The sequence below is a fragment of the Myotis lucifugus genome, unplaced genomic scaffold, assembly GCF_000147115.1.
Source record: "Myotis lucifugus unplaced genomic scaffold, Myoluc2.0 scaffold_30, whole genome shotgun sequence".
NCBI classification, from domain to species: Eukaryota; Metazoa; Chordata; class Mammalia; order Chiroptera; family Vespertilionidae; genus Myotis; species Myotis lucifugus.
The window spans coordinates 5068965-5088094 of NW_005871078.1; the positions used below are offsets into that span (position 1 = coordinate 5068965).

At 36.6% G+C, this 19130-nt stretch overlaps 1 non-coding gene across 1 annotated transcript; it reads right to left on the bottom strand.

Moving 5' to 3' along the window:
- Window positions 1–338: 338 nt before the first annotated feature.
- On the bottom strand, window positions 339–442 carry LOC111825539. Its single transcript, XR_002828725.1, has one exon. It is a non-coding gene; the product is annotated as a U6 spliceosomal RNA (small nuclear RNA).
- Between the last annotated feature and the right edge of the window lie 18688 nt (window positions 443–19130).

The window sequence follows — 19130 nt, forward strand, 5'->3', positions numbered from 1 at the left end:
TTTTGCTGGCTGTCCATAATAAATACATGTAATTGATATGGGCTCAATGGCCACTTTCAAAGTAAAAAATGTATTTAATATATACATATTAAAGAAATTTAATATTCAATTTAACATATTAAATATATATTAGAAATTTAATATATATTAAAATACATTTTTGCATGATTCTGAATATTTTAAAACCATCTTTTATAATATAATACTTGTACTCTACAGCTGTATCAGAATATATATGCTATGTTAAATGTTCCTCTAAACATAGCAATCTTTAATGTTATTTTTTTTCAGGCATGGTAATGAGAAAGGAGGAGGTTTTTATTTTATTCATTTATTTTTTAAATATGGAATGCTTCATGAATTTGTATGTCATCCTTGTGCAGGGGCCACACTAATCTCTGTATCATTCCAATTTTAATATATGCGCTGCTGAAGCAAGCACAAGTTTATATAAAATTTTTATTTTCTTACTCCTGGTGGAGTTTACAAAATAGCTCCACATTTGAAACCAAACCATTCAGTGTTTGATATCTAAGTGCTTCCATTTGATGGTGATCCCATCATTCAGAAATTGCATCCTCTTCATTGTTGAATTTCCTGTACCTAGCCCAATCAATTGTTAATGTTAGTTGAATGATTTAAACAAAATGTGTAAATTCACATCTTTCTGTGAACAGTAAAGTTATTTTATGGCAGGAACATGAAAAGAATCATTGCTTTCTGAAGTACCATGTTGCAAACTAAACTTGGCTTAGTTTAGACATGGCATTCATAAAACAAATGTGTTTTGTCTTCACACAAAAATGACAGTAGCTTGTGATGTTATTTGTTTCATGAATCAAGAGCAGGTATACTTTGCCAGTATGAACCAAGTGGTGTGTAAATTCTTGGAGTACCATCAACACACCATTTGGAGGTACACATTATTAACACCAGAGCTACATAACCCCTTCCACTTTCCCAAGAAACAACTCCGACTAGTTGAAAATAAACTGCACACCTAATCATTGCAGTTACCTTCTATACGTTATAGCTATAGACTTATTTTTATAAATGGGTATACCGTTACAGTCTTCCTATTTCTTTCCAACAACCTCCAATCTTGCTTGAATTTACTTCTAAATAATTATTTTGTGCGATCATCATTTCCCACCTGGATTACCAGAGCTCTTGACTTCAAAGATGATCCTTATAGATGCTCCATGTTGTAGCCACTGACACTTTAAAAGCACAGGTGTGATGATGTTGTCATCTACCTGCTTAACACATTTTATTACCCCCTTTCCCTTTCCTCTAAGAATTATTTTCATACATAGCTTATAATAATCTTCATGACTTGGTCCCTGCTTGTATATATTTTATTTATTAAAAATTTTATTTATATCTAATAAAATATATACACACACATACAGTGGTGGGCAAAGTTGGTCTACAGTTGTAAGTACATGAAACAGTTTATTCAGCAAGTAGATGACAAGAATGTGTAAATAATGAAGGCCAGTAATTTGAGCACTTATGAGCTTGTACCTAACTAAGTGCACTGTGCCATTGTGATATTCTTTTGAGTTACTAAAGCTATTGTAATAACCATAACCTGCATGTCTGTTTCCATATGGACTGTAAACCTACTTTTGCCCACCCCTGTGAATATATATATATATCTATATATATAAAATAGAGAAATATGCTAATTAACCAGGACGCCGTAATGGGTCGACTGGACAGGAGGCTGCACATGCAGCGTCGAGGGTGGGGCAGCAGGGGCCTCCACATGCCTGCGCTGGGGGAGGGCATGATCAGCAGTGGCCACATCTGCTTCAAGGGCTGGAGAGGGAGGCAGGGCCAGACTGGCAGTGGCCACGGCTGCTGCAGGGCCCGGGGAGGGAGGCAGGGCGGGACCGAAGGGTGGGCGTCACCGCGTGATTTCAAATAGCGTGCTGGGCTCCTAGTACATATATATATATATACACTCTAGAGGCCCGATGCACGAAATTCGTGCAAGAGTAGGCCTTCCTTCCCCCAACTACCAGCACCGGCTTCCTTCTGGCACCCAGGACCCAGGCTTCCCTCGCAATCCTGGTTTCGTCCGGAGAGACATCGGGTCTAATTAGCATATTATGCTTTTATTATTATAGACTAGAGGACCAGTGCACAAAATTCATGCACACGTAGACTCCCTAGCAGGGAGCATCCCTTCCCCAGCCGCATACTGCTGCCGCAGGCAGCCCTACCCCCTGGTCAAACTCCCGGTCGAACTCCTAGTCAAAGGGACAACATGCATATTAGGCTTTTATTATATAGGATAGGCACACACTTACATATACACCATATTCCAATCACCCCAGACCTTGAGGAGTGGCATGAGTAAAGGCACAAAAAGTAGCAAAATACTCCACAAGAGGCAATCTTCAGAAGAGGGGGAGGAGCTTTCTCCCCTAAAAGATTTATTTTGTGGCTGTTTTAAAAGAAGGAATTTCTATTATCTTCACTCAAAAAAAAAAAGACATCTAGTATATTTCACAGCAGACTATCAATGTTCAATGGTGAGGTCATATTTCTGATAAAGAAAAGTTCTCTGAAACACTGACAAGAGTTTTAGGATAACTCAGAAGGACTAGATGCCACTTTCAGAAAAAAACAACTAAAACTACACCCATCTTCATGCCAGGAAAACAAAGCTCTGGACTTCCTCCCACCCCCACATCCAAGCAGGCAGCTAGCAAGGAGATAAATGAGACCAACTTGGATGTGGGACATAGCAGTAAACTGGCCCAAAAGTAGTTGAAGTCAGATGCTTATTCAACAAATATATATAATGAGCATTTATCATGTGCCAGAAACCATGCTGTGATAAATAAGACACTGTATTTGTCATCTGGAAGCTGACAGTCTTATGAGAGACATGGACAAGTAACCGGGCAATTACCATAAAGTAGGATAAGTATTATGAGAAAGGTTAAGTGCAGGTAAGTGTAGGGTGCTGTGAAAGCAGGAAGAGGTGCTGTGATAAAAGGATTTCTGGAGGATATTTAAAAAAAAACAAGTATTTGTTGGTTAAGCTCCTGGGAAGAGGGACAAAGAATTACCAAGCAGAGGAGGCAACAAATATAAATGCTGTGGTCTAGAGAACCCAGAGAATGAGCGGCATGCTTGGTTTAGCCTTAGCTCTTTTCCTTTTGGGAGCAGCATGCAGGGATCAGGAGCTCTACCTTTTATGGGGCCCGGCTCTGTTTTTGAGATGAAAGTCAGGGAGTTGGCCTGGATGCGGAAGTCTGTTCAATTCTGAGATTTGATATTGGAAAGCCCATTTCTATGTTAGTTGTGTCCTCCAACTTAGTCGTTATCAAGGTTATGCTTGAATTTTCCATTGGTCATTGGCCTTATTCTTCAATATGTTCAAAATCTCTGTAAAAAAAAAAAAAGGCTTTCTCAAAGACCCCCAGTGAAGTGCAATTTTTAAAAAGCTCTTGGGGACTCTGCCCATTCTGTGTCTAAGCTGTACTCCAGCAAAATCAGAAGCTCTTCTTCATCAAGTTGCACATGAATGGACCCTGGACTCTACAACCTGGGACTGATTCCAGCTCCAGCAGAAGGCAAACATTTGGCTTGTGATGAAGACAGAAAAGGGGTTTAATTTTATCTACTACAGCTTCTGCTGGCTTGCTTGGTAGCAGACTCTGCCTTAACTTGAACTTCAGTATTTGTGTGTACCTGATACATGAACACTGGGCTGAGTTCTGGCTGAGTTCTCACTGCCTTCCATGTATTGTCAATCCCCTGGTATTTTTTGAGGGTTGGACCACTTCCATGTTTGCTCCAAACATTTGTTTCGAGTTTTTTCCTGGTCCTCTTGAGAGTGACTTTTCATATATCTGCATTCCATCACTCCCACACACCTGGCATAGTAAAATTAGAGACAGCTGTTATGTTGCTTTTTATAAAAGACAGTATGGCAGAGAGGGTAGTACCAGAGACTTTACTGCCAGAAAAGTCTAGTTTGAATTATATACCAATGTTTACTAGTTCCATGACCTTGAACAATAGTAATGGCTGCAACAAATTACTAAGTATTTGCTACATGCTGGACATTTGCTGAGATCTATTACTTCTGATATCTGTGAACCAGATATGCCAGCCTTGCAAAAATAGATATATCATCGCCACTCAAAAGGGAGGGAGCCAAAGAGGAAAAGTGCTTCAGCATAATGCCTGGCACATAATAAATATTTTTTTAAAAAAGATTGCTGGCCTTCCCGTCTCATCTTCTCATTTTCACTTTTATTTTTATAATAATTTTACATTTAAAACATTCAAAGATCACAAATAAATACTCTAAGATATTTTGGTCTCTTTCCTGTGGCCATTTACCCATTCGCCTTCATTCCCTTTACAAGGTCATTTTTATATTTCTTGTTTATCCTTACACTATATATCTATATGAATGTAAACACATAGACATGCATTCACACACATAATTTTTCTACCTTTTTTCATAACATGTGCTATAATGTTCTCTGTAAAATATCACTACATCTTTCAGTCATAGAAGCCTAAAATCCTGTATTAATCTTGACTCCTAACTCCCAACATTTAATATTTTCAGTATCTAATCTACACTAATAAAAGAGGAACATGCAAATTGACTGTCTCTCCACTACGACCACCAGCCAATCAGAGTGAGTATGCAAATTAACCCAACAAAGATGATGGTTAATGCATATGCAGGCATGGAGCGAAGACTGAAGACAGCGTAGAAGGAAGCCAAGTGCTGCAGAAGGGAGCAAAGTGGTGGAGAAGGGAGGGAGCCAAGGCAGAGGAGACGGGAGCAGAGCCGAGGCAGCAGAGATGGGAGTGAAGCCCGCCGACGCTTTGCTCTCTTCTCTGCTTTGCTCCGACTGCAGGAAGCCCTATTCTTGCAGGAATCTTCTTGCAACGGGCCTCTATCTTTTAATAATCTTGTTTACCTTCAAAATGTGAATATTATGACCATGTGTCACCTCCTCTACCCTGGTCCAGGCCACCAGCACCTCTATCCTAGATTAACTGCAATAAGAGCCTCACTGGTTTCCATGCTTTTGTACCTGACCCTCCACCATTTACTCTCACATGTTAAACTGTTAAATCATGTCATTCTTCCCCTAAACCTAACAAAAATGTGTCTCTATTTAGCTCTGAGAAAAATAAAAATATTATTATATTGATGTGTCTGTTGTCTATTGCTGTGTAACAAGCCACTGCCCACTCCCCCCCGCCCCCCCAAAAAAAATTTAGTGGCTAAAAACATTATATATATATTCATGGTTCTCTAATTTGAGTTGTGTTCAGTTGGAAGGTTCTTCTGTTGGTCTTGTCTGGCGTCACCCATCTGGCAGTTTTTCGGGGATTGTTGCTATTGGCTGGGATACCTGGTTCGTTTTCACATGAGTTTTCCAGTGGAATAATCTGGACATCTTCACATGGCCTAGTCATCTTAAGGGTTTTGGGAGAGCAAGTGTGAAAGTACCAAGGCCTCTTGAGACAAAGATTTAGAACTCAGACAACATCACTTGCCATATTCTAATGCTAAGAGCAAGTCCAAAACTCCAACTTAGATTCAACATTTATAGAATATGTGTCATTTATTTTATTTTTTATTTTTTGTTAATCCTCACCCAAGTGTACTTTTTTTTCCATTTAGAGAGAGTGGAAGGAGGGAGGGAGGTAAAGAGAGAGAGAGAAAGAAAAAGGGGGAGAGAGAGAAATAACGATGTGAGAGACATATCAATTGGTTGCCTCCTACACACACCAGGACCGGCCAGGGATGGAACCTGCAACCCAGATACATGCCCTTGACCAGGAATCAAACTTGAGACCCTTCAGTGCATGGGCAGATGCTCTAACCACTTAGAAACACTGGCCAGGGCAGAATATGCTTCATTTGTTGATGGGAGGTTTCAATCAACCACAATTGGCCTGTAAAACCTTCATGGTCTGCCCTCTTATCTCATTATTTATTCTCCTCCATGCCCATTCAGCTGCTGCCACTCTGCCAGCTCATTCATTGATCCTCATACAGACCAAGTGTAGCTGAAGGAAGGCTTCCTCTGCATGGATCATGGTCTGCACATGGCTAACTCCCTCACTTCCATTAAATATTTGTGAATATTTCCCCTACTTAATGAGGGATACCCTATAAATTATCATTTAAATTTGCAAGCTAATTCTAGGATGCTTACGGAAGTGAAAAAACAATGTGGAAGAACAAAGGTGGAGGCATCAATCTTATTATAAAGCTAGAGTAATTAAGGCACTATGGGGATGTTCAGGGATGCAGAACTTAGAAACAGACATACACATATGTGATGACCTAAATTATGACAAACTTCCTATTTCAATTCAGTGAAGAAAGAAGGGTCTCATTTAAAAATGGTGACATTGAATATCCATTTGAGAAAAACATTGACCTTTCCCTCCAACTATAACAAAAATTAATTTTAGATAGATCATAGAGATAAGTATGAATGTAATCATAAAACTTCTAGAAGAACATAAAAATGACAATATCTTCATGGCTTTAATGCATACAATTATTTTTAAGCTATAGGGAGAATATATTTATAATACATGTATCCAACAAAAATACTTTTATCAAGAATATGTAAAGAATTCCAAATCAATAAGAAAAGACAACAAAATGCAGATTTAAACCATGTTGATATGACACTATACCCCAACAGAATGGGTACAATTTAAAGAACTGACAATAACATTTTATAAGTACCGCGCGCTAACCGATTGCGCCACTGGAGCTCCGGCAACAATAACATTTTAAAGAATGTGAAATTTGGAGCCCTCACATATTATATGTGGGTGAGCATGTAGCTAACAAATAAATTCATATAGTCACCAAAAGCATACATAGAATATTTATAGCAGCATTACTTATAATATACCAATAATTGAGAAATAGATAAATTGTGGTTGTGGTATCAATGGAATGTTGATAAAAAATAGAAAAATAATATTGTTACACACATTATAGATAAAAGAATCCAGACACAAGAATAAATACTGAATGATTCCCATTAAATAAAGTTCAAAACAGGTAAAATTAATCTATGGCATTAGAGGTCAGAACAGTGATTTTGGTGGGAATATTTAGTGCTGAGGGCACAGGGATCAGTCTGGGTTGCTGCAGCCTCCCACTTCTGAGAGTCAGTGTGCTGCACCATTTCTCATTGGTTTCCCTTAACTCCACTCACACTTTTTAAACTAGTCCGTTCATTCATCTTTCACCAATCCTTTTTCAGGAGCCAATTATTTCGGTAAGAGTTCTCACTGCCCTTCCCCACCCTAACCTGCCACTAAGACTCTCCCAGCTGCCACTAACATCTTCCCCTCCCCAAGGTCCTACTTTGCCTGGTCCTTTGCTCTATATGTGAGCTCTGAGGTAGCTTAGAATGGGGCTTTCCCATTTCCACACTCAATCAGTGAGAAACAAGAGGGATTCTCTTCCCTCTGTAAGGCATCTTGATGTTAGAGAAGTTTTGCTTAGTTGTAGCCTGGAACATAGTCTTTTCCCATAGACCTTTATTCCAAAAGCGGGTATTAAAAACCTCAGATTTCCATTTTCAATAGCATGGATGGAACTGAAGAGCATTATGCTAAGCGAAATAGGCCTGTCAGAGAAAGATAAATATCATATGATCTCACTCATTTGTGGAATATAATGAACAACATAAACTGATGAACAAAAACAGATCCAGAGACAGAGAAGCATCGATCAGACTGTCAAACCTCAGAGTAAAGGTAGGGGAGGGTGGGGGTAAGGGCGAGAGATCAACCAAAGGACTTGTATGCATGCATATAAGCCTAATCAATGGACACAGACACCAGGGGGGTGAGGGCATTAGTGGTGGGGGGGGAGCAATGGGGGGATAAGGACACATATGTAATACCTTAATCAATAAAGAAAAATAAATAAATTAAGTTAAAAGAATTAAAAAAAAACCCTCAGATTTGATATTTTTCACTTTCATGGTAATTTGCTTTTCTTATTTCTCTTTGAAGTTTTAGAAAAATGCCATATGAATTATAACCAAATATTGCAACGGGGATTTTTGTTTTAATGTTGTAAGTACATTCTCTTTTTCTTCTTTACATTAAGCATTTCTTTGTGTAATATTAATATAGACTTAATCATTTCCAATTTGTTATACTTTAGATGTTTTCATAAACTACTTTACATAGTTTTGCAATGAGGTTGGGAGTAAATAAGCAATATATTAAATATCTTAACTATATATATTGAACACAATACATTATATAATTAAACTATATATGTATTAGGTCATTGATATAATTCCTGACCTATTTTTCTTCTTGATTATTAGGGAGATTTTATAATCATTAACCACCATTCACTAAATAATTCAGAGATTTGTTAAATGAGAAGCAACTTAGCTATAAGCCAATGCTGTTCGTTTTATCTGTCCTTGTGCCTTGTGATTTGGTAGCCATATTTGAAATTAGCATTTGTTTGTTTTTGTTTGTTGTTTGCTTTTTTTCCCTGCTTATAGAAACTCATGGGTCTCACATACCTTAGTTCTGCTACTCTACAACATGCGTGATCATCTTCTCTTTTTGACATACCACCCAAGGTTCCCCAAAGCGATTTTCTTGTACACCATGTAGTCTACATTTTAAGATAGACTGTACCAACCATGCTGTCTCAATATATTGAAAATCCAGCTAGCTAATGTCACATGAATCTGAAACAGAAAAATGGCAGAAACTCTTTTCTTTATACAGATCTACGAATCTCAGTTATAGTTTTTCTATTTTACTTCATCTCCACCTACTATCTTTTCCAATTTCTTCTTTTTCCTCTTCCTCTTCCCCCCTTCACCTCCTCTTCTTCCTTTTTCTTTTTCTATTTTGTTTATGGTTTTTCACTTGCATGTTTATGTTCTGTGTTTCTATAAGCAAAAGAGTTCTTTTAATTACGTTATTGGAACAATCTAGAAACTTCTAACTAAGGAAGTTTTCCCATAGTCCAATCACTAACTCTTTCCCCAACTAATTTACCTATTTTATTTCTCACTCCTGCTGGAGTTGGATGGGTGCCAGCCAGCTCTCTCTAATGAAAAATTAATTTGCCTTACTATGTTTCCTTTCAAAGGGATATTTGCATTTTAATGAAAAAAACTGGCATAGGTGGTATACCAATGTAAAGCAATTAATCCTATAAATGGAGGTCTCCAATTCAATGGCAGGTCTGCTGTAATATTATTCTTCACAAGACATCCTTTCCCTAGCACTTAAATCTAACAGGTCGCTTGCATTCAATCTACAAGGATATTAGGTTTTTCTTAGATAAACACAGCTATAGATGTCATACGTATTTTGATTGCAATACAATCTAAGTCCTATTAGCATGATTAATTACTTGCTATACATAAGGCATACGCTAAATGTAATTAACTCACCACTAGTAGATGGCAGATACAAGATTTGGACTAAAAAACCTGATTCTGAACTTTCTGACTGTAGTATAGCTAGTTTCTCTCAGATTATATTTTTTATACTTCTCAGGGATGTATTGATATCAAAAACTTTCTAATTAGCTGTCAGGAAGTTAACAATTCAAATTGACAACTTACAAAATTAGGGGTAAATAAGATTTTGGAAAATACATGCATGTGCTACCTGAAATTATTTCATTTACTGCAACATTTTTTGCCATATAACTTTTAGAACATTTTATTTTAATTTGTGGTATTCTTCTTATAGATTTAGGAAACTGAAGCCAAACAGTCATTTTGGGAGGTAGGATAAGGGGGAAGGGTCCTTTCTAGTTATGTTATAGAGAGGTTGTATTTTCTATACTGATTATTTTCAAAGAAAGTAATACACCATTTTCTGTGCCATTGAGGGGTCATAAATGTTTATAATTCCGAATAAGCCAAGGAATAAATTTGCACTGTGTAAATGATATAGTTGAAGCCCCTGTGCCCTGTAACCTGAACCTCATGGAAAAAAGAAAACAATTCAGGCCAGAGGTGATTCTGAAGGACACCAGCCCCAGAGCATTTCACCAGAATTTCTACCTGCAGAGTGAGTACCCTGTTGCAGAAAGCACAAGGGAAAATGCTAATTAATTCGTTCCAAGATTAAAAAGAGTACTGATGATTCGTTTGTTCAAATTGATTGAACTTAAATGTAACTGACATTTTAAAGCCTTAGAAATCTAGCTTCGTTTTTAAAAATGATTGTTCATGATTTTTCCCCCCGCTTCCTTAATGACTAAAGCAAGGGAGATTAGACTAGAGGGGTTTAGAAAAACAAGCTGATATGAAATTAAGAGGCACCACTTTTTTTCCTGCATTTATTCTACAGGTTCCTGGGAAATGAACTATAGCAATTTACTGAGGCCGTAAGCACAAGAATTTTTAACAAGAGCAACCAGAAAGATGCATCTTAAAAAAGAATGGAAATAATATGGCAGACTACTGAACACCTCACTGTATGCTAAAGATTTTCCTTTGTGAATAAAAATGTGTTGATTAACTAACTGGCTATTTTGGCAAAGACGGTAATAGAAGTGAATGAGAGAATTGGGTGTGGATATAACAGCCCAGAATGATTCATCAAAAAATCACACAAGCATATAACCTGATGGTCATAGCATGTAAGTTTAAATAGATATTATTTTTATATTTATTAAAATTACTAGAAGTCAACATTTATTGCCAACATTTTGTTATATTGTCCACAAATATAACATTTATTGTCAACATTTTGAAGCACATTTTTAAAGCAATTGCTACTAATAGCTGCAATTTTAAGTTGAAAAGAAATGTTCAATATAAAAATATAAAATAAACTAAAATGACAGCTCACTGTTTAGTAAATAACATAGAAATGCATTGTAACATTTGAAATTGTTACCACTATTGTGATCCAAGATGCTTGCTTGTTAAAATATCTATACAAAATATTCTAAAGAAATAAAGATGTAGGAGTAAAACAAAGAGTAGAAAATGGACTTTTGAATTGAGTATTTGTAGATTGATAAAGACTTAAGTTTATTCTAGCTGCTTAATCAAACATGTCTATTATCTAAATATTTTGTTGCAAAGGTGAAAGGCTTTTTACACTCTGTTGACTACTGCTTATAGAAATAACAAAACAAAGCAGGTAATCAAATAGAAATCTTAATATATCCCATGGGTTGAAAAACACAGATATAGATTTTGGTTCTTTGTATTTTCAGATTTTGTAGTTGCAAATTTCATCACGGTCAATATTTTGGATCAGCAAACTTCTTTCTGAAAACATATTAACTTTTCCTGTTAGCACGAAGGGGCCCAAACAAGTTAAATGGTCTTTCTTATTTAACATTAATAGCCATTGTTAATCCAGTGATAAATTCTCTCAGCTCCCCACAACTGAGCTAAAAGTGTAGGTGTTTGCAAAGGTCATCATATTTTAAAACTTTTAGCCGTTTGCTCTTGAGTTTGACCAGCCATCCCACTCCTATATCATTTTGGTCTCCTTTTTCCTAATGCCTCCTGACTTCATAAGGCAAATGAAGAAAGTACTTTTATTCTATTTTATTTTTCTTTATTTTATTTTATTTTATTTTATTTTTCCCCATCACCATTTACCCCCCTATATCCTTCCCCATCACCATTTACCCCCCCCCCTGAATTACCCACACTTTTTAAAATATATATATGTATATATATATATATATATATATATATATATATATATATATATATAGATTTCAGAGAGGAAGAAAGTTGGAGAGATAGAAACATCAATGAGGAGAGAGAATCATTGATCAGCTGCCTCCTGCAAGCCCACAATGGGGATGGAGCCACAGCAGGGGCATATGCCCTGACTGGGAATCGAACCATGACCTCCTGGTTCATAGGTGGACATTCAACCACTGAGCCACGCCAGCTGGGACAATCATCACACTTTTAGACTGGAACAAAAGAGACTGTTTTACCAACTCTGCTATGCATAAAAGATTTGGATTACAGAATAAGAATATAGAGTAAAAAAAGTTCATATTAGTGAAATTTTAAGTATGCTTCCTGAGAGACATTACTACCATGTAGGCAGGGTTTCAAAGCCAAGGTTTTTATGTATGTTTATGCACCATTTACTCTTAAAATCTGCCTCTCCCTTTTTTAGACAATTTTTATAATTCAAAAGAAATTCAAGCTGATCTTCAATTTATATATACAGAATGTGTCTTGATTTTGAATCTGTCCTTTAACTGTCCAACTCATAAAAAGTAATTATGCTAACTCTTTCATTATTTTGGAACTTTCATACTGTTGATCTTCAAGATGTATGAGGATATACAAAGGATTCTCAGTTCTATTATCTGGGCCTGGATTTGTCAACCCGCCCACACAATCAGACAAACAACTGCATAAACAGATGGGTGCTGGTTTTTGTCAAAATAAAGTGGGAGGCTGGTTCCAAAGATAGAAATCCTCCTTAGGGAAACACTACTCCCCTGGTGATGTTGTGGAATCCAAATTTGTGTGTGATAGCAGCGTTTGCCTGGCTTCAACTCGGAGGGTGCTATTCAAGCATCAATGTGATTTAACCAGTTTACCATCCCGGATCACAAATACATGGAGGATTTCATGATGAAAATGTGTATCTTATATTATATTGAAATTAAGAAGTCAGTTGACAAATGAAAAAAAAAATAATAATGAAACAATCAACTTGGATTTAAATGCCCTACTGACTAGATAAGAAAATGAGATGCAATCCTACTTTTCTATAGTTAGAAAACATGTAAATTCAAGTAGATATGCTTAGTTAAGGGTACAGAATGTGTCCCGGAGAGAGAGCACCGAATAAGCTTGTGCTCCAATCAGATAGTCCTACTGACCCTAATCCACTCAAATCCCTAGAAACATGAGCTCTTGGTTTTCCTAACCTGAAATCTCTATCCCATTCCTCTTCTTTTTCAAATGTCTCCGAGCTTCTGATTCTCAATTAAAAATCCCAGCCACTCCTAAAGCCCCACAAGGATCTCTCTCTGTAGAAACCCTTAACATAGTACTAAAAAGGGACTTGGAACTTAAATGGCACTCAATAAATAATTTCTGGATAGAAGAATAAACATGCATAGCACTTTACCAAGTGGTATTGTTGGTACAGAGAGCAATCCCATGTGCTGGGCTAGGACAGCTACTCTTCTTTCCTTTTAACACTGGCTACCTGGGGCTCAGATAGCTTATGCCTTATCCAGGTCATACCAGAAAAAGCAAAGCCTAGTGTAGTTTTCCCTTCTCTCCTACTTGTCCTTCAAGCTAGATTATTCATATCCTAAGGCTGGGTGCAATGATGTATTCTTTCAAGAAGGTGGGTATTCCGAGAGTGTTAATTTTACTGTAGGATTTTTACGGAGTAATTAAATAATTTAAAACATTGCTTTATATGAAAGAAAAAAATTGTGTTAAAGAGAAGAACTCAAAACTTTCATGGTTTCAAAAAAGGATATATGAAAGGTTGACTCTGGATGCACACATCTTTTAAGGAGCTCTTCTCGTCATTTCTTTTCATCACCCATCCCCAACACAACACACACACACACACACACACACACACACACACACACGTAAAAGATATAATTTGGACCAGAAGAGAATCCAGGAATTGCATTCAAAAATATAAATACAAAAATAAGAACTGAAAAAGAAAATTAAAAGTAATGAACCCTAACTGTCGGACAGGGAACAATTTCTGTTTGAGTGTAAGATATCCGGAGAAAAACACAGACCATAGCAGAGGGAAGCCCGAGGTAATTCCAAGGGCCACAAGACACAATAGAGATCAATAGGAAACAAAATAATAATAATAATAATAATAATGGAAACATAGTTTTATTGCAAATGAAATGAGCATAATAAAGATTTTCTTACATTAGCAATGAGGTAGAGAAGGGGATGTCCGTCTTCCTTGTTTCACTCTCATGTTTACAAGAGGGGAGCTTGCCTTTTCACATAATCCACCTTTTATATGGAATTCCAGTCACTTTCCATGTAAAAGAAAAGGCTATTGGGGAAATAGACCTACAGCAATATTGTAAGAGCCTTTTTTAACTATGTAGAATCATCCACCTGGCGTTTTGTTAACATAAATATAACCAAGCATAGCTGATGTAAGAAAAAACAAATGGACTACATGAAAAGCAGATGAGTGACAAGATTTATCAAAAATATACTTCTCTGCCTGGCCTGGAATGGCACAGTGGTTGAGCGCTGACCTATGAATCAGGGGGTCATGGTTCAATTCCTGATCAGGGTACATGCTGGTTTGCAGGCTCATCCCCAGTGGAGGGCCATGCAGGAGGCAGCTGATCAATGATTCTCTCATCATTGATGTTTCTATCTCTCTCCCTCTCCCTTCCTCTATGAAATCAATAAAAATATATTTTAAAAAAATATTGTTCTCTAAATTAAAAATAAGTCTAACAGAATTTTCACTTTACAAATTTAGAGTGTGAAAGATAAAGATAAAAAGGTCTCTCAAAATACAGAAAAATAAGAAAAAAAAATATAAGAAAATGTTAGTAGCATAAAGAACTGTTCTGGAGATTCAGCAGCCATCTAATAATAGTTATAAAAGAAAGAACACAATAAAAATGGAAGAGAATATACTAGAATAAGATGAATATTGGGAAATTTCCAAAGGGTAAAGAAAATAATAAATCTTCAGAATGAAAATTCCCCATTAAGTATGAAGCAGGATAAGTGTTGAAATCTCAAAACTTGAAAGATACAAAGAAAATCTTAAAGCTTTTGGCAGTCAGCTTACCTACAAAGGAGCCAAAATCAAATTATTATCAAGAATGTGACTTCTAGTATCAGACTGCACTGGTTTCAATTCCAATGGTGTCACTTTCTTATCATAAAATAATTAAAAATCACAATCTTTGTCAGACCCCATTTTTCTTACTTGTAAAGTAAATAATACGGGTATATGTTATTGGTTACTTTTAAGTACTAAATGATATAAATTAGAGAACAATGCATAGTAACCTGGTACTTTGTAAACTTGAAGTAAATATTATCATGATTAAGGTTAGTTTATAGGTCAATGGGGTAGTATTCTTTAAAAACTGAAAGAAACTGATTTTTTAAGTTAAAATTCAATAAACAACCATATTATTATTCAGACATGAAGGATAATAATAAATTTAGTTATAGAAAGCTTTAGATAGTTTAGCACTCACACACTGTATCTGAAACAATTCCATACAGATTTATGTTATCAAAATGAAAAAATAATCCAAGAGAGAGAAAAATGTGGGCTATGTTAGGAAACAATAACGTAGCAAATTCAGAGTTGACACTTCCAAAGACAGAAGACAGAAAATAAAACCTTGGAAGAGAGGAACAAAATGTTTATTGAAGAAAGGAAGATACATGCAGAAATATAGGACTAATTGCAAAGAACAATAACCAAGGACTTAATGGAATAAAACTGTTCTTAAATGAAGGAAGATACAATCTGCAGGTTGAAAGAACCCATATAACCACAGGAAAAAATATTTTAAAATCATGAATATTTTAAGATATATCTTAGAGATATTGTTGAGTTACAAATTCAAGAAAAACTGCAAAAGAAGAAGGTATGTGTTGGGGGTTGGGTGAGATGGGGGCAGTATAAGTGGGTTAGAGAGTTATTGTCAACAATTTTGGAAGCGAGAAAACAATAGAATACTTCATCTAAATTATAGATTCATTTAATTCATTACATTGTTCAAGATATGGCTCAAATGTCATATTTTCTGATTAGATCTATTCTGAACACCCTATTTAAAATTACAGTCCTTCCCCCCCCCACAATTTCCCATTCTCCTTTATTCCCCCAGAGTACTTATCTTTTAAAATACAATACTAGAGGCCTGGTGCCCAAAATCGTGCCCTCTTGGGGGGGGGGGGGGGGGGGGCTCATCAGGGGTTGCAAAAGGGTGCAGGCCAGGCCAAGGGACTCTACCGGTGCACCATTGGGGCCAGGGAGGGACACAGGAGGTTGGCCATCTGGGGAGGAACTGCAGGAGGGCTCCAGGGCATGTCCAGCCCATCTCTCTCAGTCCTGATTGGCTGGACCCCAGTAGCAAGCTAACCTACTGGTCAGAGTGTCTGCCCCCTGGTGATCAGTGCATGTCATAGCAACTGGTCGACCAGTCGACTGCCTGCTGGTGGTCAGTGCACGTTATAGTGAGTGGTTGAGTGGCCTTAGCATATTATTAGCATATTACACTTTGATTGGTTGAATGGCCAACCAGATGACCGGATACTTAGCATATTAGGCTTTTATTATATAGGATTATTTACTCATTTCCATGTGTATTTCTCATTGTCTGTTACAGTCTACTGGAATGTAAGCTTTTGTAGAAAGACGCAATACCTGTACCCAGCACTAGTAGTTGTACAGCAGTTCTTCATTAAAAGAATGAATAAATAAACATACAGTGTTGGAAAGTGTATGAGGAATAGGTACCCCTCATGCCTGGCTGGTAGGTGTGTAACTTATACATTGTTATAGCCTTCCCAAGGGTAATTTGATAATACCAATTAAATTTTTAAAATTCTTATAATCCCCTATTAAGCTTTTCTATTTCTAGGTATCCATTTTAGAACAGATGCCATACCCACAGTAAGACTTCTACAATGGTTTTCACTGCAGCCTTCATTAAATTATTAAAAATGCAAAATAATCCAAATGCACAGAAAAGGGAAATAGCTAAACTCTGCTGTATAATTTATGTAACACTCTAGGATTTTTAAATGAAACATTTACATAAAAACAAAACAAAACAAAGCCATAACTTGGATATGCACATGTAAACAAGCATACATGGATGAAGAAAAGCAGGACAGACCCAGATCAAATTAAATGATGACTTGGAAAGACAGTGGAAGGGTGGAGAAATATGAAGAGATAAGAAGTGTAGGAGGACTTCAACAATCTATATATATAAGAGTCTAAGCGACCATTATGCCTGGACAACCAGAACTAGATGACTGGCCGGTAGCTATGATGTGCACTGACCACCAGGGAGCAGATGCTCAATGCAGGAGCTGCCCCCTGGAGGTCAGTGCACTCCCACAGCCAACCTTCTGCGGCCGGCCAACCTCCCCTCGGCTGGCCCTGGTCCAGGACTGGGAGAGATGCCCCAATCAGCCCCAATCGCCAGCCAGGCAGAGGGACCCCACCGGTGCCCAAATTTGTGCACCAGGCCTCTAGTTTATTATAGGTGGATATATTGCTGCATTGTTTGAATGTTTTACAATGAGGATTTTTCAGATTTCATTGTTAGTAATTTTATGGTTAAAATTAAAATTAGGCTGCCCTGGCTGGCGTTTGTTTCTAAATGGTTAGTACATAAACCCACTAACAGAAGGGTCAGGGGTTGGATTCCTGGTCAAGGGCATATAACTGGGTTGCAGGTTTGATCCCTGGCCCTGGTCTCAGCATCTGTGGGAGGCAACCAATCAATGTGTCTCTCTTACATTAATGTTTCTCTTTCTTTCCCTTTCTTTCCCTCCTTCCCTTCCACTCTCTCGAAAAAGCAGTGGAAAAAATATCCTCGGGTGAGGATTCAAAAAGTAATAATAATAAATTAATTAATTAATTAAATTAGAACAAGGCAAATTGTCTGCCGTGAGAATTTTTAGAAAATGTTTAAGATGATATTGATGATAATGATAAAATGCTTAAGATGATATAAATAAAATATTAATAAGACAATGTTGTCCTAGCTGGTTTGGCTCAGTGGACAGAGCATCAGCTTGTGGACTGGAGTGTCCTGGGTTCAATTCCAGTCAAGGGCACTTGCCCGGGTTGTGGGCTCGATACCCAGTAGGAGGCAGACAAGAGAAAGCTAATCAATGATTCTCTCTCATCATTGATGTTTCTATCTCTCTCCCTCTCCCTTCCTCTCTGAAACCAATAAAAATATATTTAAAAAATAAGATAATGTTTAAGACTATTAATAATGATAAAATGTTTAAAATTATATTAATAATAATTGCATTGTTTGGATTAGTAATTTGATGATCATACTTGATTATTATATGTTATTAATACTAGCATCTGTTAACTTTTTGGTTAATGAATGTACACATATTATTTCATTTAATCTTCAAAACCAATCAGGTAGTATTGTCATCTTTTTTTTAATCTATGAGGATACTATGATTTAGAGAGGTTAAACAGCTAGCCCAAAGTTCCACAGCAAGTATGTGGCAGAATAGGGCATGAGTCACATGCCAAAATTCCTTTATTTTCCAAATACTGCTTCCTGGGCTGTTCTAGCTTTTTAAGTTGATTGGGACCAGACCCATATCTTATGCAAAAATTGTGTCCTTACATACATAAGAGAACTAAATAAATGTCTGTCGTTTATGAGTTAAAAAGGGCACAAACATTATTTTGCCGGACATACCCTGCACAATATAATTAAATGCAGATCTTTTAGAGTGGCACAATTTTTCTTTATTTTAATGATGTCATAACAAAGATCAGCTAATAGTTATATCTACACAAGACTAAACTACAATTAGCTTTCCCCATGAAACTTCATATGTTCAACTTGTGGTTTCAGCAGTGAATTAAATGTGTAGGCATTAGACTTATACTGAATTTTTTCTGATTTTTCTAGATAAATAATGAGACTCAGAATTAATGCTTTAATTTTTCTAAACTATTTAGTTTGTCTGTTCTTTCTCATAATAATGCTTTAGTAATATATTAGATTCCAAACTGTTTCTCTTACCCATACTTAGTTGCAATGTGTGGTATTTGTTTTTCCTAATCTAAACATGAGTATTGCTTTAGAAAAGCAATAAAGAAATATTAAAAACATAAATTAAGGTAAACACAAGGCACTGAGGGATTTTCCAATATTAGATTTAAAAACATTTTAAATGAAGAACATGTTTCAGACTCCGAATAGAACCAAATGATGGAAAAGAAACAGCCAATTTATATTCACCCAGAGGCCCCAAGTTTGGGTTTAAATATTTGTGAAGACAATGAATATTGAGTCATCAATGGGATTTCTGATTACTGGATGCCTTTCCCCCATGAATTTGCACAAT